The sequence below is a fragment of the Onychomys torridus genome, chromosome 2, assembly GCF_903995425.1.
Source record: "Onychomys torridus chromosome 2, mOncTor1.1, whole genome shotgun sequence".
Classification (NCBI taxonomy): domain Eukaryota; kingdom Metazoa; phylum Chordata; class Mammalia; order Rodentia; family Cricetidae; genus Onychomys; species Onychomys torridus.
Window position 1 is genome coordinate 138025941 of NC_050444.1, and position 21446 is coordinate 138047386.

The 21446-nt window shown below is 46.6% G+C and overlaps 1 long non-coding RNA gene across 2 annotated transcripts in view; it reads right to left on the reverse strand.

Moving 5' to 3' along the window:
• Positions 1 to 18116, reverse strand: part of LOC118577077 — a 34982-nt gene extending 16866 nt beyond the window's left edge. The window contains exons 1-3 of one of the 2 annotated variants that reach the window (XR_004944160.1): positions 17943 to 18116; positions 16473 to 16579; positions 14978 to 15014 (exon numbers count right to left, since the gene is read on the reverse strand). This is a non-coding gene — a long non-coding RNA (uncharacterized LOC118577077). Of the gene's footprint in view, positions 1 to 14977; positions 15020 to 16472; positions 16580 to 17942 lie in introns of both variants that reach the window. The other variant, XR_004944159.1, reaches the window with a different exon arrangement.
• Positions 18117 to 21446: the final 3330 nt, after the last annotated feature.

The following is a 21446-nucleotide window of genomic DNA, read 5'->3' on the forward strand; positions in this document are numbered from 1 at the left end:
AACTGCCAGAATCCTGACCAAAAAAAAAAAAAAAAAGCAAACACCACCAGGAACAGCTAATCCCTCCCTTTCAGTCTAAGATGCAACCAAGTGATTGGTCTAAACTGATCAGGTGATCACCCGGTCCAATCACCTGTAAGTAGGTATGTGATCTAGCAGGGCCTGTGATGACTTGTCCCAGGAGGGCAGAAATGACACTGTGATAGCTTGAGATCCGGCCTTTGAGGAAACTTGGGTGATTTTAGCTTTCTTCTCCTCAGCCTCTTGCTCTGGGGTCATTTCCACTTAGAACCCAGGCACATGCAGCAGGAATCCAAGCCACCCGGAAAGGCTCTGGAAACAGTTCTAGAAGAGTTCCTTGCCCAGAACCACTATTTGCCAAAAAGCAGCAGTTGCAAGCCAGTGTCAACTGCCAGATAACAACCAAGCAGGATATGCAGGCCAGCTGCAAGCCCACACAACACCAGCCCCAGCCATGATCTGACTACAACATTGGAGAGACCCAAGTGAGAACCACCCAGTCACGTCCAGCTTACCCCAGAACCAGGAGAGAGAAGAAGAAAAAGCTGCTCTGAGGCCTTAAACAAGGGGTTGGTCTATGAGTGGTAAATGCCCAAAACATTGTTGATTATCATATTTCCGTATATTATAGTCACGCTTTCTCTGTGGTCTTGTCACAACTCCGGCTTGTCAGGGCGGGAAGCATGTCCCAAGAGCAGTGAACAAGCTGGAGCATTCACGTTCTATTACTCTGCAATACACCTGTACTCCTGCAATTACACCGTATGGCTCTTTGTTCTCATACTCATTGAGTCCCTGTGCTGAGAGGAAGAATCTGATTGGCCAGGCTAGGTAGGTGTTCACACCTTGATAAAGTCACCTGTGAACAAGAATGAAGGGCATATGTGCCTAGAACTGTATGGAGTGGGGGTGGGGGAGCATTCTCTAAGAAAGGATTTGAAGTATGAAGAAAACAGTAGGGCTCTTGCAAGGCACGTCTTGGTCATGTCTTTCATGTTGGTCTGTTGGTTTGGTGGTTTTCACGGGCCACACACGTGGCTACAGGAGCTCCATTCTAGCATCCATGCTGGTGGGATGATAATGAAAAGCAACACAATGGGGACGGGGTCTGCTTGTCCTAGAATTCCAGGTTGCAGCCCATGACTGCAGAAAAGCATCACACCCGCAGTCAGGAGCGGAGACAGAAGGGCAAGGATCCGTGTTTGCTCACTGTCTGGCTGCTACTCAGCTAGCTTTCTCTTTTACAGTCCAGGGTCCAGCTCATGACATGGTGATGCCCACATCAGCATCTTCCCATCTTGGTTAAGAATCAAGAAAGTTCCCGACAGACATGTCCACACTCCAACCTGATCTAGGCAATCACTCCTTCAGGCTTTCTCCTCAGGTGATCCTAGGTTGTAGGAATTTGATAGTTAAAACTAACCAGCTCCAGCCACACCACTCTCTGTTTTACAGGTATTGAAAACTAGCCAGGCTCCTCCAAAAGTCCTGGGGTCTACCCTGATTTGTAACCAGGGACAAGAGATGCTTTGATCAGGAAGGCCTAAGTCATTAGCCTCTTGGGGGATCTAGAGTTGTCTTCAGAAATGTAAATGAATATTGTGTGTGTGTCTACAGAGAGTCTGCAAGGATATAAATACAGCTCTCCACCACATTCATCCATTCAGTGGGGATTTCAGAAACTTCCAAAGAGAGGGGCCATGTTCTGGGCCACAGACATTGTATCCTAGTCAATGGAGGAAACAGTATCTGGGCAAATGCACACAGGTTATCTCCTTAACCTTAGGCTTCCCAGTCTCTCTGGAGAAGGATAAATTTCTCCAGGATAAATGGCTGGCTTCTTCTACCCTTCCTCACACACCTGTGTCACACCAGGTCACAGTGACCAGGCCAATGTCCACATCTAGAAGAGGTGGCCGCGGGCTTTGTTGCCCAGACATTTGTGCCACACTAATGATGGGCAGAATAATAACATTTTGAGAGACCCACCCCAGAGCTCCTTGGGATGAAGTGGGGGCAAGGCTCTGTTTTCCCAAGCCTCACCTTAGCCTTTCTACATCTAGATACTTCTCTATCAAAGCCTCATTTCCTTTCACATTTCTACTGAGAATTGGTTGTCTCTACATTTGGAATGTTTGTAGCCCAAGATTGATGGTAGGTCCTCAGAATAGGCATGCTTACCCCCTCCCACCTCCACCCCCACCCCCGTGACTCACTAGCTGGCAGGAGGCAGCCATTTTGGTGGGGGTGGGAATCAGGGAACATCACAAACTGCAAACTCCATCTTGGCCTCCTAGCCATTCACAGAGGCCGATAGTGCTGGCCCAGGGCCAGGTGAGTGAGTGGCTTATTTCTGTTCCATTATAGCTTGAGTCCATATGCAAACCAGAGGACTGTGTCTATAAATAAGATATTATAGTTAAATCAATATTGATTATTAGGAGTTAGTGTTATATTTAAAGCCATAAAACTGAATAAATATTATGGTAAAAGTGTCCTAAATCTCCTGGGTAAACTCACTGTGTAAGACAAAGAGACAGGCCTTGGATTGATGAGTTGTGACCCTATGTCCCACTCACTACAAAGAGCTGTCAAGCAGATGGCTGTCCCTTGTAGGGGCAGAGAGGGACAAAAGTGATCTGGGAACAGCAGTGCACATGTCCATCAGCCATTTCCTCAGTCATATTCTTTTTTCTTCTTCTTTTTTTTTTTTTTTTGTTGTTGTTGTTTTGTTTTGTTTTTGTTTTTCGAGACAGGGTTTCTCTGTGTAGCTTTGTGCCTTTCCTGGAACTCGCTTGGTAGACCAGGCTGGCCTCAAACTCACAGAGATCCACCCGCCTCTGCCTCCCGAGTGCTGAGATTAAAGGTGTGCACCACCACCGCCCGGCTTCCTCAGCCATATTCTTAAAATACTAATTTAAGGGGTGCTGGAGAGATAGCTCTGTGGTTAAGAGCATTCACTGACTGTTCTTCCAGAGGACCCTCATTGCAGCTAACAACTGTCTGTAACTCTAGTTCCAGGGGATCCGATACATTCACATCAATGCACATACAATAAAGTTTAAAAAAAAATACTAACTTAGGGCCTGGTGAAGATTCTTGGTCAGTAAACCACAATGCTCACCTAACATGAACAAGGCCTTTGGTTCTAAATTTAAAAATAAGTAGGAAGGTAGGTGGGCAGGCAGGCAGGTAAACAGACAGACAGGCACTAGTTTACTCTGAAAGCAATTTGTATTTGCCAAATTTGTTTTTATTTTTTATTTTGCCTGTCATATGTGGGGATGAGATGGTCACATCTGTCACAGTGCACACGTGGAGCAGAACAGAGGACACCTTTGTGGAGCAGGTTCTCTCCTTCCACCCTCACACGGGTTCTAGAGATCAAATCCAGTTCACCAGACGTCCACAAGCACCTTTGCCCATTGAGCTTTCTTGCTGCCACTCCCAATTTATTTTTCTTCTTTTAATTTTTAAAATTAACTTTATGATTAAAAAAAACTAGCAAATACAAAACATCAAATATTTCCAAATTTATTCTTCTAAAATAAACTTTTTCCCCCTCGCATGAAAATTCTGATATTTACAACCATAGAAACCACAGAGAGGTAGAGGTAAAAGGAACAAGAAGAGAAAACTTACACAGAATCCTGATCCTTGGAGGCAGGCAGTATCAGTCAGCTTTCCATCGCTGTAACAAATACCTAAGATGATAGATTGACTCACAAAGAAGAGTGGTGTATTTCAGCCTGTGAGGGAGCAGAGCAATCGTGTGGAACATGTGGCTGAGAAAAACCCTTCAATTCGAAGCTAAGAGAGGATGATGCCGGGGCCAATACCCTCTTCAGTGGCACGTGACTTAAAGGCTCCCATCAGGCACTACCATTTAAACTTTCCACCGTCTCCCAGCACCAAGCTGAAGAATAACTTTTTATTTCTTTTGAGACAGGAAACCTCAACTGTTTGGAACTTGTTATGTAGCCAAGGATAACCTTGAACTGGATCCTGCTCCCAGTTTCCAAGTGCTGGGACCACAGATGTGTGCCACCATGCCTGGCTTTAAAAATCAACTTTGAGGGACTTTGAGAGGCATCCCAAACCCAATCTATGACAACCACTATTAGCATTTTTGTGAAAATCCGTCCAGATGTTTTCCTGAATGTAGGTGTGGGTGGATATGTGAATGTAATATAATTCTTTAAATAGAGCTGAAGTAGCTAGGCTGCCCTCCAATCTAAATAGAATAATTCTGCAATGTGTACTAAAACTGTATTTGAGGGCTGGAGAGACAGCTCAACAACTAAGAGCACTTGTTGATCTTCCAGAGGAGCTGGGTTCAAATCCCAGCACCCACATGGTGGCTCATGACTGTCAGTAACTCCAGTCTCAGGGAATCCAATGCCCTCTTTTGACCTCTGAAGGAACCAAGAACATACATGGTGCACACACATCCATGCATACACAAAATAATAAAATGTTTTTTTTTTTTCAAAATTAGTAAAATAAAATATACTTGTGGTTTCTTGAGTGAGACTGGCCCCCATAGGCTCATATAGTTGAATGCTTGGTTCCCAGTTGTTAAAACTGTTTGGGGGAAATATTAGGAGGTGTGGCTTTATTGGAGGAGGTATGTCACTGGGAGGTGGGCTTTGAGGTTTCAAAAGCCTACATAAGGCCCCGTCTCTCTCGTTATTTCTTTCTCTGCCTCTCTCCCTCCCAGCTTAAGGATAAGATGTAAGTTCTCAGCCACTGCTCCAACACTGTGCATGCCTGCCTGCCTGCCTACTACCTGCCTACTACCTGCCTGCCTGCCTACTACCTGCCTGCCTGCCTGCCTGCCTGCCTACTACCTGCCTGCCTGCCTACTACCTGCCTACTACCTGCCTGCCTGCCTGCCTACTACCTGCCTGCCTGCCTGCCTGCCTGCTGCCATGCTCCCTGCCATAATGATCATGGATGAACCCTCTGAAACTATTAGCAAGCCTCCAACTAAAAGCTTTTTTCTATAAGTTGCCTGGTCATGGTACCTCCTTACAACAATAGAACACCAATGAAGATGATAACAGCATTGGATCAATTCCTTCTGTGTGTCTAGCTTGTTTCAGGGCTAGACAGAGACTAAGAAGTCCACAATCTACCATCTGCTAGCCAGAGACCCAGAAACACCTCCTCCCTGAAGCCGGTTGTCCCTTCCACTACTCCCATGGTCCTTTGCTTGTCCTCACAGCACCCCTTTTACCCTTTCTGGTATTACCACAAATAACTTGTGCATGGTGGGAGATACATGCTCATGTGAGCGCAGTTGCACACATGTGCACGTAATGGCCAGAGGTCAACCTCAGGTGTCCTTTTCCCAGAAGCTACCTACCTTACTTATTCAGACAAGCTCTCTCACAAGCATGACTCACCGACTAGGCTAGACTGACTGGCTAGTGATGGCCAGGGATCAGCCTGTCTCCACGTGCCCAACACTGAGATTATAAGAGTGTGCCACCACATCCAGCTTTTCTCCTAGGTACTAAGGACCCAGAATCATCTCCTCAAACTAGCACACCTCAAATGTGCTATCTCCCCAGACCTACAAGTAACTTTGAACATTACACAAAACCAGGACTGCACCTCATATGCTAATTAAAGGAGCTTGCAGAATACAGGAAGAAATACACAGTCCTGCACACACGACAAAAGGTATAGCATCGTCTGTCTATCTTCAACCATCAGCTGGCTAACCCTTGCTACTGGACACTGGCGAGAATTCAGCATCTGGGGTGGAAAAGCCAAGGTGCCAGCAGGTCTATCCTCTGCAGATGTGAGCATTCCTGGCCAGAAGACATGGGCATTAAACTTCGACGATTCCTTGTGCATTTTATTGGCTGGTGCACCTGGCTATTGTTAGATCGTGACTATTCCTAGGTCCCTCTGTGATTCTATATCCGGCTCCCAAACTGGCCACCCGCAGGCCAAATGCATCCTGCAGCTCTGTTTGGCCCAAGATGGTATTTTTGTTTTAATTGACTTTAGTTGCCAGCATGCAAAATTCAGGAGATATCACATAAAATTCCAGATTTTTGTCTTCTCTTAAAAACTCAGAAGGTCTAGCAATATCAGGCTTAACTTCCTACAGTGTGTCAGCCGTGGCTGGAACAGCCACAGCTATCTTACACACATACACACACACACACACACACACGTGCACACATACACATGAACATACACACCCTTCATGGGACCATCTTCTCCACAAGGCCCATCTCATTGGTTTTCTGTCTGGTCCCTGAGGGTATAACTCTGCCAGATTTCTGCTCACTGAATTTGATCATTGGGGGAAGCAGGTTGCTGAATGGGTCACAGGAAAACAATAGCTAGAAGATTCTGGAAAACCACTCTCCTCCAACCTACCCAAAGAGGATTTGCTTTCTTCTGCAAAAGTGGAATTCTTTTCTCCTCTGGCCTCCAGAGGAACATGCCCCTTATTCCCATGGGCCTGAGCAGTAGGTCTTGGTACAAAGTCTTCACAGCCCAGGGCAATGGAACTAACTTGCCCACTTATAGGGAAGAAAGTGAAGTCCAGAGATGTGAAATGAATTGCCCAAGGTCACACAGCTTAACAAGCTTCCCATATGGGACTCGTTTGGCCAGACCATCCAATTGATCCCAAGCCACTGCTCTTCCCACCTAGAGACAATTGGAAACTCAACTAGGCTAAGAAAGGGTCCAGCCCGGAGAACATCGTGTAGTCTCTCAGCCTTGGAGACTCTGTAGGAGCACTTACTGATTGGCTATCACAGGGCAACAGAGATGGGGCTTTGGCTCTGAGGGCAAGGACTAGATAAGGCTAGGGAGATTACTTGACCCCTCCTGAATGGCCCAATTCATGATGGAGTCCAGCCAGTGGCACACCCCAGGCCAGGCTGCCTCTATAACAAACTGCCAGAACAAGAGCAAGGGAGGAGATGAAGTTCCTCTCCAGGGAGGAAGCAGAGAGGGGAAGGAAGGACAGACTTTAATTGAAGTCTCTCTCTCTGTGTGTGATCCCCACCAGTACTGTTCCCTCCATCGATAAACCAGCTGACGCTACCTCCCAACAAGCCCTGCCCCTCCACACACTTTCTGCCCCTTTCTACCATCCTCATCCTAGGCACCAGATGCACTGGACTCCATGCCCCTGCCTCCACACACAATCTCTGACCACCTGTTCCCCACACAGCAGCCACAGTGAGCTTTCTAAGCCATACATCAGAATCCACGCACCCTTCTGAATGTGACATGGCAACTAGAGTGACCTGCACAAGGTGAGTCAACATCCCAACAGGCAGCACTAGACAGAGTCACTGAGTTGTTTGTTTGGTGTTTGTGATTGTTTGGGTGTTTGTTTGTTTGTTTTGAGCTGAGGCTCGAACCCAGGGCCGTGCGCTTGCTAGGTAAGCACTCTACCACTGAGCTAAATTGTTTGTTTTTAAAGGAGGGAATACAAAGGCAGGAAGGTGATGTTATAGTTAGGCAGAGGAATAGGTAGAAATTTTGGAAGTGGATATGATCAAAACATTGTGTAGGCTGGGCCTGGTGACATATGCCTTTAATCCCAGCGTTTCGGAGGCAGAGGCAGGTGGATCTCTGTGAATCTGAGACCTACATAGCAAGTTCCAGAACAACTAGGGCTACATAATGAGACCCTGTATATAATTGTCAAAGAAAATAACATGACATGCTCCCAAAGGCTCCTCTTCACCTTACAATCAAATATAAACTGCTGCACCTCTGCTGGCCCTCACCTCTTGAAATGCATGATCTAGTGGCCACCCCCATGCACACCACAGGCCAGCTGCAAGGAACAGCCACTTCACACTCCTTGAGTAAGCAAGCTCATCCCACCTCATGTATCACCAACTGTTTCCTCTCCTCAGAACATCCTACAAGGCTGCTGCTTCTTGTCATGTGGGTCTCAGCTAAAATGTCCCCCCTCAGAGAGTCCCTGCTGCCCCTCAGGAGCCCCACCTCTGGTCACTTACACTCCTCTCATTTACGTTTAGTTTCTCCACAAGTCTATCAGAAACGATCTTAATTAAATATTTGCCTTTTTGTCGATGGAGAATCCAAGCCTCTGAAAGCTGAGACACAGTCTGCCCTGTTCAATATTATTTCCCCTAGTGAGTAGCTCAGAGTAACACACAATAAGTAGTTGTCAAATTAATTAATTAATCAGTTATCCAAGTGAGAGACGATCAGGGCACATAGGAAGGCATTAAGAATGGGATGGAAATACGAGAGATGGTATAAGAACTGAAATCCAAAGGCCAATTACAGAGAGTAGGGGAGACAGCAGAAGCCCGGGGTCTGAACAGCTCGGTGGGCATTTGTGGGGTGGGGCCAACAATGAGTTCAATGTCCAACGATGACACTGTTACTGGAGGAGCTGCCAGGTGACATCCAGGCATACATGTATTTAGGAGTTTGGGAAGGAGATTTGGCTCTGGTTGATACTGGAGGAAAATGTGGGAGAATAAATGGGGAGCTGTGACCTTCCTCTACCTGTGATAAGAAAAGGGGCTCGGATGACTGCAAAGGTACCCCTGAATTTAGCTGAGCAGATATAACAGGGCTAGAAAGGGACCCTGTGCAAGTTACTTTTCTCGTTGTGATAAAAGCAAATAAAGCAAGCTCACAGTTTGAGGGGACACGGTCCACACGCTCTCCTGCTAGGAAGGCATGGTGACGGAGGCATGAAGTGGCTGGTCACACTGCATCCACAGTCAGGAAGCTAGGGAAATGAAAGCTAGTGCTCAACTCACTTTCTCCTTTCTTATCTAGTCTAGGACCCCAACCCACAGAATGGTGCCAACTCTTCAGAGTGGTCTTCTCTCCCCCAGTTAACCCTCTCTGGGAAGACTCTCACAGACACACCAAGAGCTATATCTTCTAAGTCATTCCAAATGTAGTCACCTTGACAATGACAATTAATCATCATAGCAGCAAAGGGTCCAGAAAGATGGGGAGGGAGCAGAGAGCATGTGGCTGGGGTGCACCACCTTTCAGGGAGACAGGGAGATCTGAGAGCACTGTCCTTGCCATGGGAGCCACAAGGACCTAAGAGCCAGCTCAGTGACAGGCTCTAGACAGACACTGGATTCGAGTGGATTGAGGGACGGGTGTAAGGAAAGGACACAGGCACAATGGTGGAGCAGAAACTCAGTCTGCTCATGATAGAAGGTCAAAGATATGGTAGTAGTCAGAGAGGACAAGTAGTCCAAGAATGATTGTTGAGTAACCCAAATCTTTGCTTGGACATGAGTCTATAACATGGCTTAAGTTCATTCCCCCAAAAAGGCTGCTAATGGCCAAGCAAGTTGTTCTAGGTACCCAGTCATAGTCACAGCATGAATGAAGACCACCCAAGAAAGGGACCCCTTAAACCAGGTACTAAAACCTCCACCAGCATGGAAGAGTGAAGGAATAAATGATTGTGGGATGATGCACTGAGTGTTGGATAAAGTAATTATAACCCCCTGAGTGTTGGAGGGGAAGAAATGGAGAAGGGGCAACACAAGGCTCTACTTTAGTGGGGTGAGTGTGTGTGTGTGTGTGTGTGTGTGTGTGTGTGTGTGTGTGTCTGTCTGTCTGTCTGTTTGTCTGTGTCTGTGGTATATGCATATGTATGTGTAGGTGCACTTGCCCATGCATGTATGTGAGAGAGCCAGGGGTCATCAACACCAAGAGTCTTCCTCTATTGCTCTCCACATTTGTTTTTACATGGAACCTGGCACTGGCTGTTTCAGTTAGACTAGCTGGCTAGCAAACTCTAGGAAGCCATCTATTTCCACACCCTCAATATTGAGTTTGCAGATGCCACACTGTTGTGCCTGGCTTTTATGTGAGTTCCAATAAAACTTTATTTATAAGAACAGGAGGGGGTTGGAGATTTAGCTCAGTGGTAGAGCGCTTGTCTAGCAAGCGCAAGGCCCTGGGTTCGGTGTCCTCAGCTCCAGGAAAAAAAAAAAAAAAAAAAACAGGAAGTGGGCTGGCTTTGGCTTGTGGTCCAGAGTTGGCAGACCTCTGCTATACAGCAAAAGTCCCTGCCCTTGTGCCAGGGAAGGAGGAAGAAATCGCAGTCATTCAGATCCAAGCCAGAGGCCTGACCACTGTGGCTGTAAACTCACTAAAAGGGAAAGCTCCCAACTCACTGAACAAGCAAATAATAAACGAGTTTTGAAAATAATTAAAATTGAAAATTGATTGTCTGGGCCAGAGCAGATTTATGCAACGGGCCCTTGCTCCGCCGGGAGTGGAGGGTGAGCTTCTAAGCCCTGTGTTGAACAAGCTAAGCATTTTTTCAGATTATTCCCAGCATAATATGCCAAAGGGAATAGGCTCCATTTATTATTTCCTTAAAAAAATCAATGAGCTGAAACATTCCCTCTAGACCTATAATATTTATTTCAATGTTCTGTCAATAAATATAACAAGGTTAGCTTTCTATCAGTTTAGTTGGAAGAATCATTTGAGGGAACTTCTATTTGTTAGGCTCGATTACAGAAAGCAATCAATAAGGGAAAATCCCCTGGTCACTATGGGCAAGAAATATAGAACTCAGAGGAACCATCCCAGAGAAGAGATTGATGCTGCTGCCCCCAGTCATTCCCTCCTTCCCCCCAAAGGTGGGAAATGTGGGTGCAGCATTGAGTTATAGAGTGTCAAGCCAGAACAAGTCCACACATGGTGAAACTGAGAACCGGGGGTGGAAGGGATCATTCAGTCACAAAGAGACCGAAAATGGAGCCCCATGTCCCAGTACACACTTGTAGTCGACACTGAGGCTGCGGTGAATTCAAGAACAGCTGGGTGAGACCCTGTCACAAAGAAACAAAACAGACACGTAAGAACTAAAATCCAACTAAGTATTCTGACCTCAGATTTCATCCAAGTCTTGAGTCAGGTGGAAGGCTGGGATGGGGACCCATGTGCACAGAGTGCTTGCCTCTTTTACTTGAATTCACTTTCACTGCATCTGACTTTCTCAAAGACTGAGCTAGGAGAATGGCTTCACACTGGTGTTAAAATGGCAGGGGGAAAAGGCCTTTTGTGACAAGGAGATTCTTGGGTGCTTAAAGGGTTCACCCTTTGATCCTTACCCTACACACACACACACACACACACACACACACACACACACACACACACACGGCAGAGGGAGCCTGTGACTAAAATGATAAGAATGTGCTATCTCCTAGAGTCCCTGGCTTGGGCTAGATGACCCATCTATCCCTAAGGCTCCCATGACATGAGCCATGGGAAATAAAAGTTTGGGGTCAGAGAACTGGACCTATTGCCCGCCCCCCAGCCCCCATTTACACAGCTGGGTAGAATCTTTTCTACCTCTCCAAGCTCCTTCCTCCTCTCAGGGGAATTAAAACAATCTTAACACCTCACTTGTGGAATACACAGAATGCAGAGGAAGCATGACACCGTTAGAGATTTGAAACAGCTATTAGTGTTATTGACTGAATTACTAGTACTACTGGCACTTACTGAATGCTTTCTATATGCCGATCACTGAACTAAGCCTGTTCCATGCTTTATCAACTCATTCTCTCGACAACTCACTGGGAACAGACGACATAAACATCCATCTAACAGATGTGAAAGACAGCCCTTGAACAAATGATAGGACCAACTAGAGGCCCATCAACAGATGATTAGAGAAAATATGGGATATATACACAATGTGATGCTATAGCCACAAAGAAAATCAAAAGTATGTTATTGGAAGCAAGGGGGAAAGAATGGAGATCTTCATGTTAAATGAAATAAGCCAGGTGCAGAAAGAAAAATATCACATCTTCCTCTAATATGCAGAATCTAGACTTTTTCTTTTTTTTAAGAATTGAAAGCAGAAGGGAGTTATTTAAGAAGAGGAAGAGGAGCCGGCGCTGGTGGTGCACGCCTTTAATCCCAGCACTCAGGAGGCAGAGCCAGGCAGATCTCTGTGAGTTCGAGGCCAGCCTGGTCTCCAAAGCAAGTTCCAGGAAAGGCACAAAGCTGCACAGAGAAACCCTGTCTCAAAAAAACAAAAAGAAGCTACTTTTTAAAAAGAACTAAAAAATAAGGCTTGAAGATTTTTTTCAAATGTCCACTGTCAGAAAGCCAAACACAGCAAAGATTTAAATCCAAATTATTTAACTCCAAACCATGTATTCATAACCTGGGCAAACAAAAGATTCTGTAGTTATCCCAACCTGAAAGGAGTGGCCTTCCCCATCCATCCCCACCTACCCAATCACTACTACCAATCACCACCTGACTCATAAAAGTAGGATTCAGTTGGTAAAGTGCATGTCACACTAGCATGAAGACCTGTGTTTGGTCCCACAGCCCACATAGAAGTTGGATATGGTGGCATGTGCCTGTGATTTCAGTTCTGGGGCTGTGAAGATAGGGTGACCCCAAGCCAATCACACACACACACACACACACACACACACACAAAGTGGGGTCCCAGCAGGCTTCTGGACCTTCATCTCTCACCTCTGAGATCCATGCCTTAACTATCCAAAAGAGGCTTCCATCAAGCAAGAGGCTGTTGAAGACTCTCCAAAGACATGCTTTGTCAGTACGAGGTCTTGAACTTAACCCCTACATGGAGACTAAATTCTCCTACACAGAAAACAGTAGCAACCCTAGAAGAACCAGCACTTACGCTGGATATTGCCCGGAAAGAACTTAAACAGTCGAACAATTATTTATTGACTTCCTACTGTAATGGACATTATTTTAAACTCTATTTAAAAAAAAAAAAAAACACATTTAACAGCACGATTAACAGACTCCTAAGTGTCCCCGAGTATATCTACCTCTTATGTGGCCCAACGTACATTTACTGAGTCTCAACTAAGCTCAGGAGAACAGTCATCAGGTCCAGGTCATTCTGAAATACCACCGGCATGGCCTTTAGTGACTACCACATTTGTACTGATTGATTTCCTTGTTACTCTGACCAAAAGCTGACCAAAGGCAATCTGAGGGAGGAAGAACTCATCTGGGTTCATAGTTGGAGGAGACAGTCTGCCCTGCTGAGGAACACGGCAGTCAGAGCAGCTGGAAGTGGTGGCGGCAGAAGTGTGAGGCTGTTTGTTCACATCTCTGCAGACCAGGAAACAAATTTGGGACAGGAAGTGGGGGCAAGCTATAAATTTCAGATTTAGCCCTTCAAATATACACCTCTACCTAGTCCCCACCCCCCAACGGTTCTACACAAAAGCACTAGGAGTTGGAGACAAAATATTCAAGCAAATACATCTGGGGGGAGGGGGGGACACTTCACATTCAAACTGTAACAAGGACTTTAGGAAACTTGGCTCTAAAGCAGCGGTTCTCAACCTCTGGTTCACAACCTCCTTGGGGTCAAATGACCCTTTCACCAGGGTTGCATATCAGATATTTACATTATGATTCACAACAGTCACAAAATTATAGTTATGAAGTAGTAGTGAAATAATTTATGGTTGGGAGTCACCACACCATGAGGAACTATATTAAAGGGTCGCAGCATTAGGAAGGTTGGGAACCACTGTTCTAAAGAATGTTTCTGAGCAGCAAGCAACATACAAGAGAGCTATGAAACAATAGACATAACAATCCAAATGCTTTGGGTCTAACCAGTCCCCAGGCGCAAATAACAGTCCCATTATCCTGGACCTCCAGCTAACTGGTAGAAAGAATTCCCATCTTAAAGAGTTCTCTTCCATTCCACTCCCAAGTACCTCTCCTATTGAGTTATTCCGGACATTTTAAGGATTGCCACATGATTCCCACAAGTCAATGTGACCACTGCTCCACACAATGGTAATTAACCAAACACCACAGTGTCAGAGTTTTGCAGAAATGCAACTCTGAGTGTCCCAAACAGAATTAGAATTCTATTGCTCTGCTAAAGAGAATAGCTCTCTCTCTCTCTCTCTCTCTCTCTCTCTCTCTCTCTCTCTCTCTCTCTCTCTCTCTCTCTCTCTGTGTGTGTGTGTGTGTGTGTGTTAGTTAGGCTTATCTAGAGAGGTCCCACACCAGGGCTTTGGAGCACCACACAGCTTCAGTGCTCAGAGGGCGCCTCTTTGAGTCACATATATATCCTTCTTTAAGAAAAAAGCTATCAGCAAGATGTCTAAGCAGGGCTTGCTCTGGAGCCAATGACTGGCCTTGCATGGAACAATGACTACATGCACTAAAGCAATCCTGAGCATATTGATCTAAGTGGAAAAGGGGAACCCCTGTCTTAATGATTCTGTTCCCCCAAAAACCTCCATCTGCCTCTCTCTCCATTTCTATTGCTATTACCACACAGGTCCAACTCATAACCATCTCTTATCTTGGTTATTTATAATTACCTTCTCCCTCAGTCCACTTGAGCCCCACCATCTACTCTTCACCCAGTCACAGGGCCATCTGTTAAAATCTACTCAGGTAGCATACTAGCTTAAAGTGAATTCCATTGCCTTATTGTGTTCTGACCCCAAGACATGAACTCAGAGGCAAGAGATAGTCCCAGAGAAGCACATATAATGTAGGGTGTGCAAAAACTTCACAGGGAAGGTAGAAGAGTCTAAGACATCTTTTTCTTTGTCTCATCATGTGGCACACACACCTAGCTCCTCTCCTCCTACACTGGTCTACTAGCACAAAGAACTCAAGACAACTAAGTAAACATCTTTGAGGTTCAATGGAATCTTTATTGTCTCTCCTGGTGGAAGGACCCCACCTCTTGGGATAAGGACCACTAATGCCACAAAAATTAAAGATTCAAGACAGGAAGCAATAGTTCCCCAATGTGGTCCTTGAAAGTGATGCTGAGAGACCCAAACCCCCTTTCAGCCCTTGACTTCCAGATCCATGTATTCTATCCCTTGTGACATGACACCATTTAAGGGCCTTCAGAGATCTAGATTACATTAATTAAGAGGGGAGGACCTACCTTTAACGTAGATGGTTCCATACCATGCATTGGAAACCTGCACTGAATAAAAGAAGGAAGTCAGCTAAGCACAGTGTTCACTTCTCTCAGCTTCCTGATTGTGAGTGCATTGTGACCTCACACATGCTGTAGATGCTTTGTGACCCCCAGCCTCACACTCCTGCCACACCTTCCCTACCAGGATGAACTTCGACAAAAGTCTCCTCCCTCCTTTAAGTTGTTTTGGTCAGGGATTTTGTCACAGTGATGAGAAAAGCAGGTAAGCCACGCAGAGAGCCATCTACACCCCTTATCCTCTTACTCCCTTTCTCTGATGTTATCTTGCCCAGTTCTCTGACCAATGAATGAGCAAAGCAATTCGCCACTGGCCTACAGTCTTCCTAGAAATGCATCTCTGACTGTTTCTTCCCTCCAGTAAAAAAATTGACAACCCAACTATACAGCTTAAAGCACTTCCTTGTGAAAGACTTCAACACTTAGCGGTCAGGGTCCACTAATACACTGAGTGGACCCATCCATGAACTAACTCAGGGGTTTCCTCCCACCCTTGGGCCATGGGACTCTCCTGACAAGAGGGCAGATTTGAACTGAGAGGAAGATGTCAGCTCAACCAAGCTGGAAGACACAGACAGCTAAAGCTAAGCCTCTTGAACATGTTTGTCCTTAAGCTTTAGGATCTTTTCAGCTCTCAGTCCAGGATACCATTCCCACCACAACAGACTGTGGATGGTTCTCCTCAGTCCAGGACTTAGTTATGCTAATACCTAGCTCCAAGTGGGAGTCTCTGGCCATAAAGTGACTTGGTCATTCATGGTCAGGTGCTCAGTCTTTGCTAGAGTTTAGTAATACTCCAGGAACTGGTTTGAAAGCATTGGTAGTTCTCTGCTATAGTGGGTGTAGCCTTCTTCCAAAACTCTAGGAGTTTTCTCTTTGAGTCCCCTAATGGAGGTTGCTAGACTCTACTAGAGACACCTCCAGTGCTATTGTATTTACCATGTCACGTGACCCGAGAAGATAGGGATGTTATACTGCATCACAGTTCAGACTTGCATCTCTACCCTCTTTTCTTCTAGACCCACTTAAAACTAGCCACATCAAGCTGGAAGGCAGTGGCACACACTTTTAATCCCAGCACTTGGGAGGCAGAGCCAGACGGATTTCTGTGAGTTCGAGGTCAGCCTGGTCTACAAAGCAAGATCTAGGACAAGCACCAAAACTGCACACAGAAACCCTGCCTCAAAAAACCAAAACCAAAACCAAAACAAAAACAAAAACAAAAACAAAAACAAAAAAACTAGCCACATCTTGGGCTATTATTCAACAAATCAGTTAGAATAATATTATTATTCCCAAATGAGAATCTATTGCCTCAAAAATCCCCAAAGGACCTACAAAGTACCATGTCTCTTCCGCCATAGTTGGAAACTCAGTTGGCAAGACACTAAGAGTGTCAGCAGTGTGCTGGTTCCTAAATCTTACTGGGTTCGTTTCCTACCTCTTGATATGTATAGCTCTTACGAGGGCATCCGAGTACTTGCCACTTCCTGTTCACTGGGCTTGAGGAGAATGATGCCATCAGTATAGTGGACCAGCATGGTGGATCTGGAATGTCAAGACAATCAAAGACCCTTTTTAGACTGTAATGTAACAGAAGAAAATCAGCAGAGCCCCGAGGCAAGACAGTGAATCTATATTGCTGTCTCTCCCTTGTGAATACAAACCGCGTCTAATCCCTTTTCCTGATGGGAACTGAAAAGATCAAACGCCGCACAGCAAATGCTGGAGGCAACAGTGACCGACTCCAGTGACGACACCAAATCCAGCCAGAGCAGCTTACAGCTGGAGAGGCCGTTTGTTTTCCACAGTCCGTGTGCTGGCTAGTTTTATGACAACTTGACACAAGCCACAGTTATCTGGGAAGAGGGAGGTTCAACCAAGAAAATGCCTCCGTAAGATCAGGCTGCAGGCAAGCCTTTGGGCATTTCCTTAATCAGTGATTGATGGGGGAGGGGGGCGGGCAGCCCATTGTAGGTGTGGCCATCCCTGAACTGGTGGTCCTGGGTTCTATAAGAAAGCAGGTTAAGCAAGCCACAAGAAGCAAGCCAGTAAGCAGCACCCCTCCATGGCCTCGGCATCAGCTCCTGCCTCCAGGTTCCTGCCCTGCTTGAGTTCCTGTCCTGACTTCCCTCAGTGATGGACTGTCACCTGGAAGTGTAACAGAAATAAACCCTGTCCTCCCCAGGTTGCCTTGGTCGTGGTGTTTCATCACAGCAACAGAAACCCTGATTGAGACAGTCGACCATCATAATCTTAGAACAACCCGGATCTTTCAAGACTCCAACCAATGACTTGTGTGGAATGTGAAGTCCCTCTGAAAAAAATGACTGGGGAAATGCCTATTGTAAATACGTAGAGTGCCATTTCTAAGTGCTTGCTCAAGGGGACTTGGCCTCTCCTTCCATCAAAGGACTCGGTCTAAAAAGTAGCTCAGATCTGGAAAGTGCTGACGTGGTGACCAAGCACACCTTTTCTCTGTCTGTCACTTCCAGCCTCTGCTGTTCCAAAGCCCATCACTGCGCCTCTCATCAGGGACCTCTGCTCCCTGGCAGTATCTCTTACTGTCCATCCTTGCCCTTCAGAAATACTGATTAGGGTACCCCTTGCTACTTTAGTGACCAGAGTGTCCTCTGGACCCTTCGAGAAAACAAAGTCCCTGCCTGTCTCATGCCTCTGACTGAGTCATCAATATTCTACCAAGGCAACTTCAGCACCACCCTTAATTGAGTGCGGGCAGGAAACCCACAGGGACATACCAATAGCACTCTAGCTCTGCCAGTAAGTGTCCGTGTAGACACAGGCTCCTGGCTCTTAGGAAAGTATTCTTATGTCAACAGCCAACACCCCGATCCACACTTAGGTTCCCACCCTTAGCCCCACACAATCCCCCACCTTCAGGCACACCCACCTGACTCCCACCGCTGCACAGGAACGCACAGGCAGCTCTTATGTGAGTCAAATCTGGACTTCCTTGATCCAGCTCTGCTGACACTTGGCCCGACTCAGGCTTGTTTCTGTACTTCATGGTCGACCTTCAGAGTCATATGTAGGACTTGGGAGATGGCTCAGTGGCTAAGGTGCTTCCTGGGGAAACAAAGGGACTAGAATTTAGATTCCCCAAAACTCATGTACAATGCTGGGTGGGCATGATGTCCAGCTTGTAATTCCAGCATTGAGGGCAGAGACAGGAGGACTCTCCAGAACAAGGTGGCTAACAAGACTAGCCAGATCGGTGAGCCTGGGGTTTGACTGAGAGCCCCTGCCTCAATGGAAGAGCAGAGGAGGGGGATTTCCAGTATCAACCTCAGGCCTCCATATGTATGCATACACACACCTGCGCACACATACCTACACACACGTGAGCCCACAGACATGTGAACACACACCTGTGCACATGAAAGTGGAAAACAATGACAGGAGACTCATATTGCTAGAGTACAGTGTGGGTCTAGTGACACACACCTGCGACCCCGGTACTAGGGAGGCGCAGGCAGAAGGGTTGGAAACTCAAGGTTACCCTCGGTTACAAAGTGAGTTCAAGGCCCACCTGGGCTACATAAAAGAAACTTGATAAGACAGGGAAGCAGGGAGGGAGGAAGGGAAGGAGAGAGGGTAACTTGTTACCCAAAGTTGTAATCAGGCATCTATAATCACAACGGCAGAGGCTGGGGGATTGTGAGTTCAAACTAGCTGGATTACAGAGTGAGACCCTGTCAAAATAAATAAAGAAAGGAAGGAAGGAAGGAAGGAAGGAAGGAAGGAAGGAAGGAAGGAAGGAAGGAAGAGAAGGAGGGAAGCAGGGGGGGAGAAGGGAAGAAAAGAGTGGAAAGGGAGGGGAGAGGAGGGGAGGGGAGGGATCACACATTTAAAATGAGTGCACTGTGAGATGGCAGGAGCTGGGTCCTTCACTGCCTTCAGAGAAAGCCACCGCTTATCAACACTCACGATGGAACTAAACTCTTCTTCAGCTAAATAGAATGTTCAAGTTTTTCCTGTTACGGCAACTTAGCTATGAACTACTCCAGTCCTCCTGTGTCTAAGGATCCAGGACAGACTGCTCCAAGCCTCCAGAAAGAGGAAAACAATGTAGGCAAAACCCTAACTCACAGCTCTTCCTCTCTGCTGTAGAATGAACCTGGCCACAGAACAACTGGACATAGAAATGCCCGTCCTTTCTAAGAGTGTCACCCTCCCACAGATGGCAGTCAGACGCTAAAGCCCCAAAAGGCCACAGCATGATGTTAATGCAGCCCCTCAAGTCTGAATCCTTCACCTAAGGCCTCCTATAGGTCCTCACTGGTCCCACGGTGGGCTAGGCTGCACCAGCCCAGATACTTCCCCATCACCCAAGCTTACTTTATCTCAAGGCATGATTTTCTATTGTAGGAGAAGAAGGAGGGCCGGAGGAGGGGGGAGAGGGGGGAAAGAAGGGGAGTACTGTTTGTAACGAAGCTCTTGTGCTGTGTCTATCCAATGAAGTCCCCACCCGGGAGACTCCAGGAGATATCTAGCTTGTCAGTGCACAAGCCAGAGTTCTGTGGAGTCTAAGAAAGAATCTTCCCCTAGAACCTGGAAAACAGCCTGTGAGTATTATCTATTCTCTAGAGCAGGGCTTCTCAACCTCCCTGTTTCTCAAGCCTCTAAAACAGCTCCTTGTGATGTGGTGAGCCCCCCACCCCAACCATACAATTATTTCACTGCCACTTCATAACTGTCATTTTGCTACTGTTATGAATCGGAATGTAATTATCTGATATGCAGGTCATTTGACCCCAAGGTGCCAAGACTCACAGGTCGAGAGCCACTGCTCTAGGTCTTGGTTTTTCCATCTGGGGATAATTTCTCAGGCATCAGAAGCTCAGAAATAAAAAACTGGAGGAAACCACGAAATAAAAAACTGGAGGAAACCACGGCCTGAACCATGCAGAGGGAGAGGGCTGTCACTGACATGGGTGCTGGCCACTATTGCAGCCACAGCGCTGTTTACAGCACCGTCCCCTTGTAGGGCATGGGCTGCGTATACAAGCACAGCTAGGCAGTCCCAGCCCTGCTCTCCTAGAGCTTACATTCTAGTGGAAGAAACAAGTGCTCATCGGATAATCAAACAAATGAGTGCATGATTACAAACTGGCATAAATATTCCGAGGGAGCATGACACATGCTAGGAGAGCAAATAAAGAACGAGCTGGCTTGAAGGCGCCTCTGAAGGCATAACATTTGAACTGACATCTGAAGCCTGAGTAGGAGTTAGCCAAGCACAAAAGGGGAGGGCGGAGAAGGCACAGTCCCAGCAGATGGTAGAGCAGGTGCCGGGGGTTCTGCGGCGTTCGGGGAGAATGACAGGAAAATGCTGATGGAGGTAAAAGGTCGGCACGGACCACAGAGACTGAAGAGGGGCTGCAGGGGCATGAGGCTGGAGAGGCAGGCGAGGTCAGGCCCTGTGGCCTTAGAAACACTGTAAAAATGCTGGTTCTCCCTGTTAGAGCCAAGAGAAGCAGGTAAAGGGATTTGCACAGGGGATGCTATGTGACCAGACAGGTGTTTGGAGGGGCTCACTTTGTACAGACAATGGATTGGAAGGTGCAAGAACAGAAACAGGGATGAGTGAGGAGCCTCCCTGGGAACCAGGAAAAAGGATGATGGTGGCTTAGACTGTGGGTGTAAAATCAACAGGACTTGGGTGCTGGGTGGATAATGGGCTAAGAGCAGCTGCTACTGGCATCTTGTGCTCTCAGCATCTCATAAAAATTGCAAGGTTCTTTTGGTTTTGAACAATGGAATCTCATCTTACTCGGGGGCCAGATTTGGAAGTGCATGAGACAAGAATTGCACGAAGTCAAAAGTGCCCTTGGAAAACCTGAAGCCACTCGCAAAGTACAGTATCCATGAGTTTGTTTACACAGCCATGAACAGAAATTTTTAGGCACACTAAAGTTAGAGAGCCGCTGAACTAGAATCAAGAAAGCAGCAGAAGGAAAGCCCATATGCAAATGTCTGGGCATTCAAATCACTGCCTTTAAGACAAGGACTAGATCCCTAGGAGTGAATGAGGAGATGTTGGGGGGGGGGGTACAGGAGCTATGTTTCTTAAAGTTTCTTAAAGCCCCCTTTTGCTGAAACCACCCTCTTGGTTTGAACACTGAGCCCTTTGTAAACTGCAATTACCTATTACTGTACTAATTGCTTACAGCGTGTGATCTGGGTGTAGGACTCCAACCCCAGCATCTCCTCCTTCTTCATCACCATCTCACTCCAGGTCTCTGCTCAGATAGCTCAGCCTGGATCTGCTAGGATCCCTCTATCGGCAGAAAGTCAAGGTCAGAGGGCTCTAACCAAACCCTTCTTGAATTCAGTAGCTGAACCGGGTACCGGTGCCACCTGCTCACCCTGAGTTGGTGAGGCTCCACCCCTG